Consider the following 16,925-nt stretch of genomic DNA (forward strand, 5'->3'; position numbering starts at 1 on the left):
GCTGCTCTCTAAGAGTGAATGGTGAGTATCTTACAAGGAATGTTGTGAAATTAACAAATACAGTTTGTAATATGCACTGCAAATATGAAGTGCCATAAAATGCTAATGAATGGTAATGCCTGTCCACTCATTAGCGACCGGTGCAAAGGGCCAAGGATAACAGGAAGAGAGGCTGCTTTTTGAACACACAGAGTGCTGTCCTATCCATCTGGCCTCATGCATGGCACCAGGGGAGGCTCTGGCTCAGCTCTCATTATTCACCCAAACAACTTCCTTTCCTTCCCTGTCTGGGTCTGCAGGCTGTGTTCTGAGCAAAGAAAGATTCCTTGAAATCCTTTGGCGCCATCAACAACAGCAGCAACGCAAGTTTGGCTTGAAAAATCCATTCCAGGAATGAAAAAATACAATGGAAATCTATCATTATGGATGTTTGAGAGAGAGAAAGGAAAAAAAAAAGACCTGGCTTTGTTTTGCATTTTGGTAAGAAATGATATATAGCTACCTAGTAAAAACAGTTTTATTAAAAAGATCCTCTAGCTCTGAATTCCAAATAAGAATTGTACCCTCTTATCATCCAGTCACTTTAGAATGAAAGTTAAAAATGCTGATACTGTGGAACTAGCCCTTGGTATTATATCTCATAGCTGATATATTTGTCTAATACTTTGGTTTTTGAAGGCCCATTACTCAGGACAGCGCGCAGGGCTGTTCATTTTAATCCTTTCTGGTTAGTGAAAGCAGGAATGCTAGGAAGAGCTTACAGATAAGATTTCATTCCTTGCTTTTATGTGTAGGTAGGTAGTGGGGTATAAACCAGATAGTGAAAGAAATGGAGTTTATCACCCTGAGGAAAGGGTTTTGACTTCAGATCTATGGGCTTTTGTTTAGGGGAACCCTGCTGAAAAGTAGGGTTCTATGTTGTCAGAAGCAATCCTTCCTCTTGCAGAGTGGAAAATTCTAATAGCCCAACAAGGGTCCAGATATATATAACTGAGAGTTCAGTTACCTTGGTCACTTTAGAGTAGCAATAAAGCAGTGTAGAATTTCGTTGTGTTTATTCTGTCCTCTTAAAAGGATCCTCTTTTCCTGTTGAAGTAATATATTGAGGAGCAGTCAGGGGGCTTGGGCTTTCTGTGCTGTCCTATGCTGTGAAACATAGGACAGTTAGGGAGTTTTTATGCAGTGGTTCCTTCTGGGCTCCTCGAATGGTTCAAAGGGAGGGTGGCTAAGTGACCTACATTAAGCAGTTTAATAGATCTAATACTTGTTTGGTTTACACAAAGCCGTCCAGCAATTATATTGATGCTTGACAGTGTTATCATCATTATTTATTTTGCTATAAGCTAGATTTATAGCATTTGTAATACTAAGCATAAGAAACATTAATAGTTTTACTAATTATATCAGTACTTTACAGATATAAATAGCGATAAAAATGCCAAGTAAAGTGAACTAGTAAAACATTTTAAAGAGAATTTTAAAATGAGTTGCTGATTGATGATGTCTTGGGTGAGCCTTGGAGTTTGAATGGAGACGAGAGTTTCTTTGTAGGTTTAAGTCTTGCTTTTTTCTGCCTGTTCTTAATGAACAGAAAGTAATTGTGTCTTAACCTAACCATAATCAACTGAACCATGTATTTAATGTAGCATCAGCAACATAAACTTTGTTTTGGATCAGAGAAAATGAAAGCCCAAATGTGAAGAAGGACAGAGAGCGACGAGAAAGAGAGGACCACACATGATGAGGGGATTAAAGAGAACAGAGTAACTAACATTGTGCATCTCCCATTCTAATTATTGATTTTGCTCTGTGTTCTCCAGAAAACACCTTCTTATAAATAAGGATATTGAGTGAAGAGTTAAATCCACTGCCTTTACCACAGTTGCTAATGGAAATCCATGAGCAGTTTAAATGCTGGACAAATGAAAAAAAACCAACTTGGGAATGGAGGACCTAGCAGATAAGACCAGGTAGGCAGCATGTTTAGTTTGTGAGCTGAAGCAGTGGGCAACCACCTTCGATAGGTTGCAACTTTTGGAATTGCTGAGTTCCTGTCTGTTGACCTACATAGCAGGTCAGCTCTGGGGAGGCCCACTTAGCTTAGAACAGGGGCCTCCTGATTTTGTAAATCAACATGGCCACCCCCATTTATTTAAGTATTGTCTATGGATGCTTTTGTGTTATTACAAAGTAGTTACAACAGAGACCTTCTGGCTCACAAAGCTGAAAATATTTACTATCTGACCATTTATTTTTTAAAAGGATTACTCTAAAGTACCCATTTTTATAATTATTTTTCACTGGGATTCCACATATAGCTGTTTCAGAATTTTTTTACTGCCCACCTCAGTGCAATCTGAGCATCAGAACTGAGATGGGGGTTGGGTATAAAGGTGTATAAAAGAAGGCCCTTCTGTTTGTGCAAAACTAGAAGTGTGATCCGTCAAAGTAGGGCCTTAGGTTGCATTAGATAATTCTGATTTTAAATGTCTATTCTTAAAGCCATAACTTAGGGATAAAAGAGTGTGAGTATTTTTATTTGTGGTTTATCGTGGGTCTTACTGCATTTCTCCATCTTCTTAGATCTAGCCAAGAGGTTCATGGTAGAAAATAAGTCACCTAAGCCAACTTGAATGAATTCTCCACTACCACCTCCCTGAAGAAAATTCCTAACATGGAAATTCATTTCAGTGGGAGAGGTCTCTATTTTTAAAATGTTTTGACCTGATTTAGAGGCTAGTTATAAATAAAATGGAGGGAGCTGTGTACTCACTAAACTTATAATAAAACATTTGAGAGCTCACACATATTGGATGCAATTTAACAGTATTTGCAAAATAGACAAATACTTTCTGCTGCTTTCATTTTCCGTGTAACAATTCTTGGGTTTTTCATCACATCTGATCTTATTGTTGCCTCTGTAGAATTTTATACTCTGTGAAGTCTAGCTAAAACTTCACCACTTTCATGACTAGTCCTCAACCAACTCAGGTGAGCATGGTAGAAGACTCACAGGCTTTACAATCAGATAGATACACCTGAGTTCACATCCTGGCTCATCCATGGCTCAGGGGCCATGAACAAGTTACCCTTCTTTCTCAGCTTCCAGTTTCTTATTGTAAACAAACTCAACCTCAGAGTTTTTATGAAGATTAAGTGGGATTGTGCATGGAAAGGGCTTGGCAGACAATACTGGCTTTCAGTGAATGAAAAGAATAAGTATTATTTGTTTTTAGGTAGAAGACTTCTGTTTTAAAGAATGGCAATTACCTGCACCAGTTATGCGACTTTTTCTATATACTGTCCTACATTTTTAGTTTATCTTTTCAATTACCTATTTCCCCTACCTAATTGAATTTTGGGCTTTTAAGAGTAGGCATCCCATTTGTGTATCTGTTCAAGTGTATTGCAAATAATCGGCACTTAATAAGTATCTGGGTTGATTCTGAGGTTTTGTTATTTTGGGTGGATATAGAGGGAAACCCAAGCAGAGAGACTATATTTTGCATGCTCACTATGTTGTCCAAGGAACTGTGCTGGTAATGGAGTGGAGAGCCTTGCCTTTCTGAGGTGTGAAGAAATAGCCAGGTGTCCACATTTGAAAAATGGGATAGGAGCCCCCATTGTGGCTCAGCAGGTTAAGAACCTGACATAGTGTCTGTGAAGATGTGGGTTCAATCCCTGGCCCCACTCAATGGGTTAAGGATCCAGCATTACTACAAGCTACAGTGTATGTCACAGATGCAGCTCAGATCTGGTTTTGCCGAGGCTGTGGTGTAGGCTGGCAGCTGCAGCTTCAATCTGACCCTTAGCCTGGGAACTTCCATGTGCTACAGGAGTGTACATTAAAAAAAAAATGTGAGAGATGTATGGAGTTGAGAAGATAGTTTCGAAATGTATGGTCCCTACTCACAGGGCACGAATCTCTGGTCTTTTCTCTGTTTACAGACCCATGTAAATACTGCTTTCCCATACAACATGGATAGTAGACTGTCAGTAGAGATAGCTTGCTTAAAAAAATTATTATTCTTTCAGTAGGGAAGATAGCATAAAATTAATTTTAAAAATCTGGAGTTCCATTGTGGCTCAGCAGATTATGAACCCAACTAGTATTCATTAGGACATGGGTTTGATCCCTGGCCTACATCAGTGGGTTAAGGATCTAGCATTGCTGTGAGCTGCAGTGTAGGTTGCAGATGTGGCTTGGATCTGGCATTGCTGTGGCTGTGGCTTAGGCCAGCAGCTTGCAGCTCCGATTTGACGCATAGTCTGGGAACTTCCATATGCTGCAGGTGTGTCCCTAAGAAAAAAGCAAAAAAAAAAAAAAAAACAGCCCTATCATCTTTGAGTCCTGTTTTCATCTGGGAATGTATCAATATTGCTGTAGGCATTTTTTGAGATTATAAAATTGACTGTTTTAGGTGTACAGTTCTATGAATTTTGACAAACTTTTGCAATGTATAACCTTCACTACAGTAAAGATAGTGAATATTTCCTTAATCTTCCCCCCCCGCCCCCGCCCTCCACAATTTCTCCTAAACCATCAGTGTCTGGAAGTCTCTGATCTTATTATTGGTCCTATGATGTTGCCCTTTTGAGAATGAATCACACAGTATGTGTCCTTTTGAGTCTGGCTCCTTTCCCTTAGCAAAATGCTTTTGAGTTTCCTCTATAATGTTTCTTGCAGTAGGAGCCATACTTTTTTATTGTTGAAAATTTCATAATATGAATGTATCATGATATATTTATCCATTCACCATTTAATGGACATTTGCATGTTTCCAGGTTTTAGTGATTATGAATCAAAGTATTCTAAATATTTGTGCATAGGTTTCTGTGTGTTCATGTACGAAGACATGGGTATGGAATTCCCTTGGGTGAGGGATCACTGGGTCATAAGGTAAGTGTATGTTTAACTTTATAAGAAATATTATATTCCAGAGTAGTTTTACCACTTTGCATTCCTACCAGAAATATGTAAAAGTTCCAATGGTTTCATATATTTGCAGTATTTTGAATTGTCAATTTTTTTTCTTAATTTGAACAATTATAATATATGTGTAGTGGTATCTCATAGCTTTAATTTGCATTTCCCTGTGGCTAATGACATTGAGCAACTTTTCCTATGTTTCATTTTCATCCACGTGTCTTCTTTGGTGAAGAGTCTGTTCAAATCATTTGCCTATTTTTTTCTTCTTTTTTTGGAGGGAGGTATTTTTGTGTGTGTGTGTGCAATAGATATAGCGCATGCGTGCTAGTCGACACACACCATTTTGTAACATGATACCACAGTGAGTCAGTCAGTTCCCCATCCCCTTGGAATATTCCTTTTAGCACTTCATAAGTATAAAGACTTAGAAGCAAATTACCTAGGAGTTCCCGTGGTGGCTCAGTGGTAGCTAACCTGACTAGTATACATGAGGATGCGAGTTCGATCCCTGGCCTTGCTCAGTGGGTTAAGGATCTGGTGGTAGTGTAGGTGGCAGATGCAGCTCAGATTCTGCATTGCTGTTGCTGTGGCATGGGCTAGCATCTACAGGTCCAATTTGACCCCTAGACTGGGAAATTCTATATGCTGCAGGTGTGGCCTTAAAAAGACAAAAAAAAAAAAAAAAAAAAAAAAAAAAAAGAAGAAGAAGAAGAAGCAAATTACCTAAAATGTCCAGAGTGAGTAAATTACTGAGACAATTTCCTTTGTCTCAACTCACCTCCCCCTTCAACTCCATGCTTTCTTCTCCTCATCCTTGCTCCCCTCTTGCTGACAAAGGCACATGCCAAACATAGTCTTGCCTCAGGGCCTTTGACTCAGGGCTCACTTTACCTGGTGAATGTTTTCCCAATAAAGTTGCATGACTTTTACATGGCTTTCTCCTTCACTTCCTCTGGTCTCTAAACAAATGTCACCCTGGGTAGGCCTTCCCGAACCAGCCTATATAAAATACATCCACTTCCTCTATATCCTTTGCCTTATATTACTTTGCAGCCTTTGTCACTACCTCCTCGTATGCTATATTTTATTCCCTTATTTGTTTACTGTCTATCTTCTCCCACTGAAATCTAAGTTCTATGAAAGTAGGAACATGACCTGTTTTGTTTCTTTGCTAGATTCCACAGCCTGGAAAACTACCAAGGATATAGCAGATACTCAATAAATTGTGGGTGGAATTAGTAAGTCTTAAGGAGAAAGGTGAGAAAATGCTAATTAGCTTAGTGTTTAGACCAGCCTGCACCTCCTTCCAGACCTGGTCTGCTCCCAGTACTTCAGAGTTTATTAAAGTATTTCATATTTGGCTAGGTGAATGCCTAGACCAAGCTTCTTTGGCTGAAACCTGTGTAACATTTCCAAGTAGATTTAATGGTCTTTTTCAAAGCAGTCCCAAGATGGCAGCAAACAGAGGTGGCAATGGTGGCCTTTGTTTGAGGCCCACTGCCCAATTTCTTTTGCCTCTGGCTGGTTTATGGATACTGTAAAACAAAAGCAGATTCTGTGAATCTGAGAATTCTCTCTCAGGCACACTGTGATTGGGCTCAGACTCTTCAATCTGGGGTTGGTCCAGGTTTCTTACCCTTGCTTTCTCATGTTACACACACAGACAGGACATTTAACTGCTTGCTTTTTCCCCTAGGGTTCATTTGAGTAGAGTGTAGGAAGCATGAGGTGGCTGGTTTTCCATCCTGCAGTGGGTGGGCTGTCCTTGAGTTACAGGTCTCCAGAGTTAAGAACTTTAAGAAGTTTCTCTCTCTCATGGGGCTTAGATCACAATGGAGTCAAGGATGAGTTCAAACTTCTCAGTGTTTCTCAGTGTCCCGGCTCATAAATCATTTTCTACACCTGGTTGAAATCTGGAGACCTTCCTGAATGTGGATACAGTAGAACCCACTCTGGTTTGGAACTCAATGGAGAGAATGGAAAACTTCCTAGGAAAAATAATCTGTTAACCAACCAATGAAATGAGCAAAAACAAAACAAAACAAACAAACAAACAAAAAAACCCCAAAATCCACTAAACTGCCTTTGAAACAAAGAATATTTTATAATTACCAAAAAGTAGGGAGAAAACATTCTAGAAATGTAATGTTTCTCTTTTTTATTTGGTGTAGATATTCAGATTTTCCAATACTTTTTCAGTTCAGACATTACTGGAAGAAAGCGACAATCTAACCTCCATTAATAAAACACAAAACAGTATTTGTGCCTTTTTCTTGTCAAAACTTCACAAATAGAAGAGGGTGTTAAAAGAGCACAGGGACACCGTCTGTAGCATCTCTCTTGGGCTGAGTTCCTTTTTAAAGTGTAGCCTTGTGATTTCTGGTTTTCAGAAATCTTTTAAGCTGAGCATGTTTCAGAACTGATCTTTGCCTTCTCAGTGATCTTAAGCAAAATTATGAAAATCTTCCCAAATCCTGATTCTATAACACAAGAAATACTGACAGTGATGCTTCAGGAGGTTAATGATGGTCTAATTATCTTGCACCAATAAGGAAAAAGAGTCAGCCTTTTGGCAAGATTGTGTCAGAACTAGTCAGATAATATAGATATTTCTACCTCCACGCATTTTCTAAAGGGGGATGTTGCTGCTTTAATTAAATGTTATATGAATACATTTCAAATAGATCCAAACACAGGGCAAACTCTGTTTCAGAACTGCTGTTCCTACATTTAAAATGTATTTGAAATGTAATTTAAAAAAAGATAATGGGAAAGAAAAACTAAAATAACTCGAAACAAGCAGAATATAGTAGCTCATCATTACACTAATATATCAAACAATGTGATCTTAGCTTAATTATCCCCTTTGAGAGTTGAGAAAACTAAGCACAACCTTCAATTTACAGCTGTTTGGTGCCGGGAACCTGAATTATTATTGAAGAAGAAGGGGGGGGGTGAAAGTTTATTTATTGTGACCTCCACTCAGTTTTTATTCATCGTGGAAAATCTGTATATTCACAAATGAGGGCTATTCATCGTTAGTCCACAGCATTCTTCAGCTGTCCAGGCCTACATCAACTGCACATCTCCAGCTTTTGTGTTCATCTCGAAGGCTCTTCATCCAGATTGTTCATCATCTTGATGGTCGAGCTTTATCTTGCTTTTGTGCAGCTGCATTCCGCTTATCCAAAGTGCTGAGGGAGACAGAGAGGGAGAGAGAAAAGAGCTAGCGAGCAGGCGAGCGGGAGAGAGTAAGTAGGAGAGAGTGGGAGAATAGAAAGGAGAAAAAGCAATGGCCGGTGCACATATGAGGATAATTTGTAGTTTCTCAATAATAATATAAAAAAAAGGAGGACAGGCTAATTACTGGCTTAACTAGGGCAGCCTGTGGATCTTCATGTCAAAAGGACTGCCGTAATTATTTGCCATCAAAGCACATTCATATTGTGGCACAAAAGAAGGGCCTTTTGCAAATGGATCTTGCTAATAAACAGGGCTGAGAGGAGCATTATGTGTCTCCCTGGTTGCAGGCACATTAACACAGTGACATGGAGCATAACTTGGGGCCTGAGGAACAAAACACCAGAATGATAATTATCCCCCTCCCCTCCCCAGCCTCCCTCATCTTTCCCTTTGTGTTGGATGAGGAAGCTGAACATGACCTATTGGAGGGCCCAAGGCAGGCTATTAGTGACCCCTGAGCCCTGACAAGGTGCCTCTGTTCTTTTAAAAGCCTGCCTCTTGATGTCAGGAGGGTCACATGGACCGGCCAGCTCAGCTCGAAATGGTCCAGCAAACACTTCAACCTTACAGACACCTGGAAGGTCATGACCAATTTAATGCAGATGAAGACAGCAGAGACAAGGCTCTCTTGAATTCTGGTACTGAAGTTTCCCTCTCGCTCCCTTTTTTTCTTCTTTGTCCACACTTGCTCATGCATTTAAGTCCTCAAAACTAAATTCAAGGGGAAATAAGTTCTTTTTTTCTGTTAGTAAATGAAGAAAGTCTTAGGCAGTAAAAAAGAGAGGATGCAAATTCAGCCCCGTGGATTAACCCTTCTTCTGGCAGATGTAAACACTCTGATTTCCCACAGGTAGGGGTCACTGGGGGGTCAGGGGGCCGCCTTCCTCTCTGTTTGCCAGGCAGGTGGTACGAGGCTCATCAGTAATAGGAAGTCACCTGTGAACTGGTCCTGCCCGATGCTGGCGATCTCTGGAGCTGCAAATCATCTCTGAAGGCTCCAGGCTTGTTCCGGCTTTACACAGAGCAGTTGATATTAAAGAAAAGGGCCAGTAATCAGCTTGGAAAATGTACCTGAGACCATTAAGATTGGATTGTCTGTTCCCTTTTCTTCCTTTTCCTTTTCCCTCTTGTGACTTTTCTGTGAGAGAGGGGTCTTTAAAAGGGAGGCGACATCCCAGAACCCAGGCTGTGGGGGAAGGTAGTCTATTTTACACGCACTAGAAGCAAACCGGATCCCTCTAAGTCTTATTTTACCAGCAGAGAAATTAAGGGTGACAATTTGCATTGCAAAACGATTCTTGCTTCACAAATGTGGGCTTTCCTGAGCATTTAAATATTTAATTATTTGAAAGGTTGGAGGTTGATGAACTTCGAGTTAAAATGTTATGAGCCATTTCTAATGGAGGATCTACTAGGAATGACTTAGAAATAGTGAAAGATGTGTATTTGTGGAAAAATAGAATTAAGGGTTTTTAGAGTTTGATTGAACTGTTCAAAAGTGTGCCCTCTATCTGAAGCAGATTGAGTTTAGGGAAGGAACACGTTCTTAGACTGTTGATCTCCCAACAATCAATCGATTTCTCTCTTTTTGCCTCCCTCCCTTTGCCTCACACCTTCTCTTCCCTTCCTCCTTCCTTCCTTCTATTGTTTTGCCTCTTTCCCACCACCTCCCTCTCTCTCTTTCTCTCCAAATAATCTTGACATAAAGGAATTGGGGCAGTTACAAATTAATTATAGACCTAAAATTTCCAAACTGTGAAGAGTAGAAAAGCAAACAGATAAAAAGTTTGAAACCACACTATTTCTAGTTTTATATCTAAACTGCTCTTTCTCAGGAACTTTAAACTCTTATATTCAATTACTGACAAGACCCCTCTGCACCTGCATATCTAGTAGACATCTCTTAGTCAACATGACCAGAATGAAAGTCTTGATCTGACACAAACCCCTGCCCTGCCAAAAACAAAACAAAACAAAACAAAAAACTCCTCTCTTCATAGTTTTCCTAATATCAGTGGATGGCAACTACAGCCTTCCAAGGCTTAAGTCAGAAACCTGGAGATCATTCTTGTCTCTTCTCTTTCTCACTACATCAAGTCTATCAGAAAACACTGCTGGCTCTACCTTCAAGATGCATTAACTAACCACAATGCAGTCAACTCGACTGATACCTTGTTCTGAGCCACCATCACCTCTTGCCTCTGCTATTCCAGTAGCATCTTAACAGGTCTGCTCCCCTCTTCTATCCACTCCTAACCTGGCAGCTGTAGTGATTCTTCTAAATTGTCATCAGTTGTGTCAAAAGTTTGTGACAAATGCCCATGAGGCTCTGATTTTATCTCCTACTCTCCCTTCCCTTGATCATTCTGCTCCAACCATAGTTCCCCTTAATTTCTCCATGAACATGAAACAAGTGTACCCATTTTAGCTCACTCAGCTCCTTGAGCCCCAAGTCAGTTTTCAGAACTTCCTTTGTCAGGGAAGTCTACCCTAAGCATTCTGTTTAAACCTACAACTGCCCACTACCCACCTGGCTCCCCCTTTGCCCCTGATGCACTTTTCATTTTTTTCAGTCAAAGTTGAACATACTATGTAACTTATGTTTTATTTATTCAGTTATTCTTTTTGCTGTTCACTTCTGTATCATCAGCTTTAAGAGAGTAAGGACCTGTGGTTTGTTTTGGGTTTGGTGGGGTTTTGTTTGTTTGTTTTTCTTTTTTTTGTATTGATGTACCCTTAAGTACCTAGAATAGTGTCTGGAATAGTAAATGCTCAATAAATATTTGTGTTGTGAGTATTGAATAAATGAATTATAAAGTTCAGGAAAATAGACACCTAGAGTAATGATTTAAAACAAAACAAAAAACAGCAAAAATGCTCAGAAGGAAGAGCAAAGCTTGCCATGATAAAACAGATCTTGAATGAGAATGCAGGTCACTGGATTATTACATAGTCAGACCTATCATACCTTATTTCAGTCTTAGGAGGAAAAAAAGACAGGATGCAAATTCAGCCCCATTGTGGGTCAGCATTAACGAACTTGACTAATATCCTAGTATCCATGAGGATGCAGGTTCGATCCCTGACCTTGCTCAGTGGGTTAAGGATCCGGTGTTGCCATGAGCTGTTGTGTAGGTCTCAGATGCAGTGGCTCGGATCCAGCATTGCTGTGGCTGTGGCACAGTCCCACAGTTGCAGCTCCAATTAGACCCCTAGCCTGGGAACTTCTATATGCCACAGGTGTGGCCCTAAAAAGAAAAAGAAAAAAAAAAGCCATAGTAAAATAACAAGAGGTATTTTTGTTTCTTTTGCTTGTTTACTTTCTTTTTGCTTTTTTCCTTATTTACTTTGTTTTTGCTTTTTTTCCCCCTTATAACCATGAACATTTGAGGACTGAATTTTTTGGGGGGTGGGGAAGTGGGGCAATGGCCCTCCTCCCACTGCCAGTGCTAATCAATTATTGTGGAATCATAACAACCAAGGAGTCTGCTTTAGCATCTCCTACTTCCTCCCAACACTGGAAAACAATGAACATCAGGAGCTAAAATGATAGATCAGGTTCAAATATGTCTGTCTTGCCACCTTAATGGATAGCCTTAGTGATATCTATTTGACTCCATAGCTCTTAGATGGGCAGATCTTTCTTTCAAGGTTACAGAGCAAACCAGTGGCAGTTCAGTCACTAACTCTTCATTCTCAGGCCTGGGCTCAAGTCAGTCATCCATCTCTGTCCCTCTGTCTCTATCTCTATACAGGTATTCCTGCTTTTCGAAAGTTTGCTTTATGTAACTTTGCTTTTACGAAAGACCTATATTATTAGTACCTGTTTTCGCTAACCAAAGAATATCTGAGGTTTTTTGCCTTTATGAAAAAAAAAAAAAAGGGCAAAAAGCAAAAATAGCCTTCAGCATTTATTTGCAGTGAGCTGTCGTAGAGGCAGCTCACACCCTGAGCAGCATTGAGTGGCCCTGCCCAGCTCCTTCCCCAGGAACTACTCTCAGCATCTCAGCATTAAGCCACCATGACTTTGAATGGTGTCTGTGAGCATCTGTGCTTTATCTAGATTTTTTTGTGTGCATTTGTTAGCAAGATGGGTTCTAAGGTGATTTCTTCTTTACTTTACATGATTTCAGTTTACAAGTTTCCATAGGAATACTCTCCTTTCAGATAGCAGAGGACCCTGTAAATCAATGTCTTAAAGATTGGAGAAGGAATTGAGGGGAAGTATTAGAATAAATACAGCTATGTTTAATTAGAGTAAAGCAGTTTGTTACTCATCACAAGGTGCTTCTAGGACAAAGAGGAAGGTTAGGGAAAAGGAAACAGGATTAGATCAGGATGCCATTTTGAGTAGCTACTCTTCTCTGGGCTTTGGCTGAATCCCCATGAGACCAGTGGTCCTGGAAGTGTGGCCTGGGTTTTCCTGTCTCCCAGGACAGAACTGTTTCAAGCATCAAGTTCTCTCAGCCTTCAAAACCAGACAGGTGGAGCAGGTTGAGAACTGTGTTTATCTTAGAAGGCTTAGGGTCAGGTCTGCCCCAGAACAGAGCAGAGAGAGGCAGCACGACCCCTAGGATATGATTGTCAGCACATGACCAGAGTTGCCACCAGGTGCAAACCTCCATGTGTCACAGAGATACCTTTGGAAATTCTTAAATTCTTACTTTAAAAAGTAGACAGGGGAGCCTGATGTTCTCTCATGATTTCCCCTTCTGATGTGTGGAAAAGTTATACCAAGCAGTGCCCCAGTTCTCAGTGGACACCTGCTGGGTGTCCTACACATTTAACTCAATCCTGATACGGTCTGCCTAGAGATAGCATCCAATCCCACCGGCTAAGGGCTCAGTCCCATAAAACTGCCCACACTTCAGACACCAATCACAAGTTCAGGTCGTTACCTATGCTTATCACCACTGGCTATAGATTAGAGGTTTCTACACTGCCCCCACCCCCACCCCAGGTTTGAATAATTTGTTAGAGTAGCTTGCAGAACTCGGAGAACATTTACTTAGGTTTACCGGTTTGTTATAAAGGATGTTACATAGGACACAGAACTGCCAAATGAACAGGTACATAGAGTGAGGTCCCGAAGAATACGAGCACAGGAGCTTCTGTCCTCATGGAACTAGAGTGTCACCTTCCTGGCATGTGGAAGCTTTCATCAATGGAAGCTGATCCAACCTCATAGTTTGAGGGTTTTTATAGAGCATTCATCTCTGGCTCCCCTCCACCTTCCCAGAGGTCAGTGGGTGTGGCTGAGAGTTCCAATCCTCTAATCACTGAGTCTGGGCTGACTGACCAGCCCCATCCTGAGGCCCTCCAGGAACCTTGAGCAACGTCACCTCATTAGCATAAACTCAGGTGTACTTCTGAGTAATCAGAAACAATCCTATTGTTACAGACCCTCCTGCCTCATCCTCAGTAAGGGTCCTTCTGCTCTATGCTGTTGAAGCCAAAAGAGAAGACCTAATGCAGTTCAGAAGCAAAGGAAAGCTTCATGCTTTGATCAGAGAATGGAGAGGTGGGAACCTGAAGCCCTAGGCAGCTGGGATTGTTTTTTAGGCAGCAGGAGGAGTGGGTGGAGTTCTCGCCCAGCGGGCACAGCTTCACCCAGATCTGCAGTGCTTGACGCCTGGGCTCCGCCCACGGCGCGCTGCCGCCATCTTGAATCGAATGTTGGGGAGCAGCGGCTTTGCGGTAGGAGCTCCGGTCAGAAGGGCTGGGTGCAAGAGCTCTGCCTGCCGTACTGGTACCCTACAAGCAAATGACACTAGAGGAAGCACAAGGGAAAAAAAGGTTAGACTTTATTACCCAGGTTCTATTTTTATTTCCCAGGAATTGTTAATGAGCTTTGCTGGTGCCTCTATCATTCAGGTAAAGGATCTGGGGGCTTTGTGCCAGGAAGGGGGGTTCAGAGACCAAATCTATTTCTTCTTATACCCCAGTTACTGTGTAACCAAGGGCTCCATCGTCATCAACCTGGAGGACATTAGCAAATTTGTGAATCAGCTTACATGGCTATTGTGAGGGAGAACCATTTGTTAGCTTAAGTAAAACCTGAATTAATTGCTGTTGTCTGTCTGTGAAAATATTGAGTAAGGAGGCCTTTAGTACATATTTAAAAAAGGTGAAAATTTAACAGACTCATGAAATTTAAGACTCTTTTTTGTTCTCCCATAGTAGTTAGGGCAGTCATAAAAGCAGACTCTTGATCTGAATGATGATACAGGAAAAAAATTATAGTTTCAAATGAATGATTTTGCAAAGGTTTTTTTTCCCTTCTATCTCTGAACAAATGAGGTATGTCGTAGGCTGCATAAACAAGACTAGAAAATGCAGCTAAAGGTGACTCTGTGAAGTTTTTTTATTTGTTTTTTGTTTTGTTTATTTCATTTTTCCCTGCTTTTGTGTGACTTTGGAAGAAACAGTCCTAGAAAGCCTTATGAGAATAGTTAGGGGAAGATGTAAAAGTTTTGTACTTTTTGTGGGTTAACGTATTAGGGAATGAAGATCATTGGCTTGTTGTGACCTGTGTTAATGCTGACACTAACTTTCCTAAAGTTTTAGTTTGTTTGGTTCCCTGTCCATATTTTCAACTCCTGAATATGTACTGTCCAAAGTCATTTACTTTGGTTTGAAATCATACATGTGATGTCAGTTATTAACTTAGAAAGCATGTTTTGATGAAAGTGTTTATTGATACTAGCACATGCAGAAGAATCTTTGTTGAAGAAACAATACTATCTCTTCTTTGAAGATTTGAATGTAGAACTAATCAGGGCTCCCAGTGTGAGCCTGAGCATCTTGAGCTGAACTGAGCAATCTTCCTAGGCTGTGTTTTCAGGGACCCTCCCGCAAACAAAGGGGGGTTTCTTTTCCCCTTTTATAGCCTTCTGAGAGCCAAGTGGAATCTGTCACATAATTGTTTCCATAAGGAGAGGCCTCATTCTGTGGCTGAATCCTTTATGCCCTCATGTCCCTGAGCTTGCCTTTCCGGAGAACAACATGCAGAAAGTCAGTGGCACAGCCCAAAACCTCCTACAAAAGACAGAAGAAAATAGAGTCCCAACATTTAGATAAAAAAAGAGGCAAATAGGATAGTTACATTTAGATGTATAGATCGGGCTACTGGTTAACACCATCAAACAATGTTAATGTATTTATCCTGGTATTTAGTTCACTATTTTAGGGTAAAGTTTTCGTTGTTATAATAGTGGATAAATTTACTTAGTATTTTCTATTTTCCTAGAGGGTAATATGTGTGTTTATATCCTCTTTACCCATGTTTAAACCTAAATACACACCCCCACACACACACCCACACCACACATATACATAAAAAAGATATGTATACATATGTGTGTGTATACAGAATGGTATATATGTATACATGTATGTATATTATATCTATACATATGAATTTTCATATTTAAAATATAACAGAATTCTCAGGACTTCCAATAAGGCTTACAGAAAGAATGCTTATGATTTGTAATGTCTTTTATACCTATAGCATGATACATTTTTCTTTAAAATGCTAACTTTTCATATGCAAGTAATATATGTTTACTGTGGAGCATTTGGGAGATATAGAAAAGTACAAAGAAGAAAATTAAAATCACATAAAACCACTATGTCAAGAAAACCACTATTACTATTGGGATTTTTTTAGCGGGCTACTTTTTTTTTTTTTCCCTTTTGGTCACAACAACAGCATGTGGAAATTCTCAGGCCAGGGATCAAACCCACAGCAGGGACCCAAGCTGCTGCAGTGACAACACAGAATCCTTAACCTGCTAAGCCTCAGGAGAACTCTTAGCAAGCTACTTTTTAATTTTGATTGTCTTCAACTTATTATCCTTTAAGATGAAGGTGTTATCTCTATGTGAAACAAACAAATTATGGCAGTTGTGGTTTCTTTGTTTTGGTATTTTAAGATAATGCACATTTCATTTTTGCTTGTTCAAAAAATTTCCTTCTCTGAAGTACGTGACCATCCTCTATCCTCCATCTATTCATCCACAATCCATTCATCTATCTGTCCATCTATCCTTCCTAGTGGTACTTACAGATCTTCAAGGATTTTCTTCAGTTTCCTTTGGGATTTTGTTTCAATAGATATTCTTATCTGACCAGTCTTTTGCATCATCCTGGGTCTTCCCAAATTCTGTTTTGACAAGGTATTAAAATACTATTGATAATGTGTTTCCTTGGTGTTCTTTTTTTCCCACTGTCTTCTCTCACCACCAGTCCTTTAGAGACTCATCTGAATGGCTTGAATTATGATGTTACTATTCAACCCTTTTAACCTGTTACTCTGAGTTTTCCTTTCTGAGTACTGTCTATAGTCCATCCACCCAAAGCCTTCATGTCAGTTCACCTCCATCAAGATCTTTTCATCTTTGTCCCCATCTTTAACGTCCCTTTTATAATCACTGTCTCCCATCTGATTTGGGCACAGGACGTCGGTCCTGTGAACTATGTTCTATGCCATACCTTCAGATTATTGACTTTGTCCTTGTCCAAGTCCAGATCAATGTAAATAACTCTTTTCCCTTTCTTTGACAATGCCAAAAGAAATCTAATGATTTTATTGATTCATAATTTTTTCTTTTTATTTATTTGCTTGTTATTTCTGCAGTACAATTTTTTTTCAACTGTACAACATGGTGACCCAGTTATACATACATGTACACATTCTATTTTCTCACATTATCATGCTCCATCATAAGTGACTAGACATAGTTCCCAG

At 40.0% G+C, this 16,925-nt stretch overlaps 1 long non-coding RNA gene across 5 annotated transcripts in view; it reads left to right on the plus strand.

Annotated features, from left to right (window-relative positions):
- LOC110260009 (uncharacterized) overlaps positions 1–16,925 on the plus strand; it is an 822,333-nt gene that overhangs the window by 540,325 nt on the left and 265,083 nt on the right. For 4 of the 5 annotated variants that reach the window (XR_014841891.1, XR_014841890.1, XR_014841888.1 and 1 more), the window contains exon 1: positions 13,862–13,969. This is a non-coding gene — a long non-coding RNA (uncharacterized LOC110260009). Of the gene's footprint in view, positions 1–299; positions 481–1,820; positions 1,971–4,830; positions 4,901–13,861; positions 13,970–16,925 lie in introns of those variants that run through there. The other variant, XR_014841892.1, reaches the window with a different exon arrangement.

Source organism: Sus scrofa, chromosome 3 (assembly GCF_054392235.1).
Source record: "Sus scrofa isolate SSC_HxYL_T2T_F1_AM1 chromosome 3, Sscrofa_HxYL_maternal_Yorkshire_Landrace_v2.0, whole genome shotgun sequence".
Lineage (NCBI taxonomy): Eukaryota > Metazoa > Chordata > Mammalia > Artiodactyla > Suidae > Sus > Sus scrofa.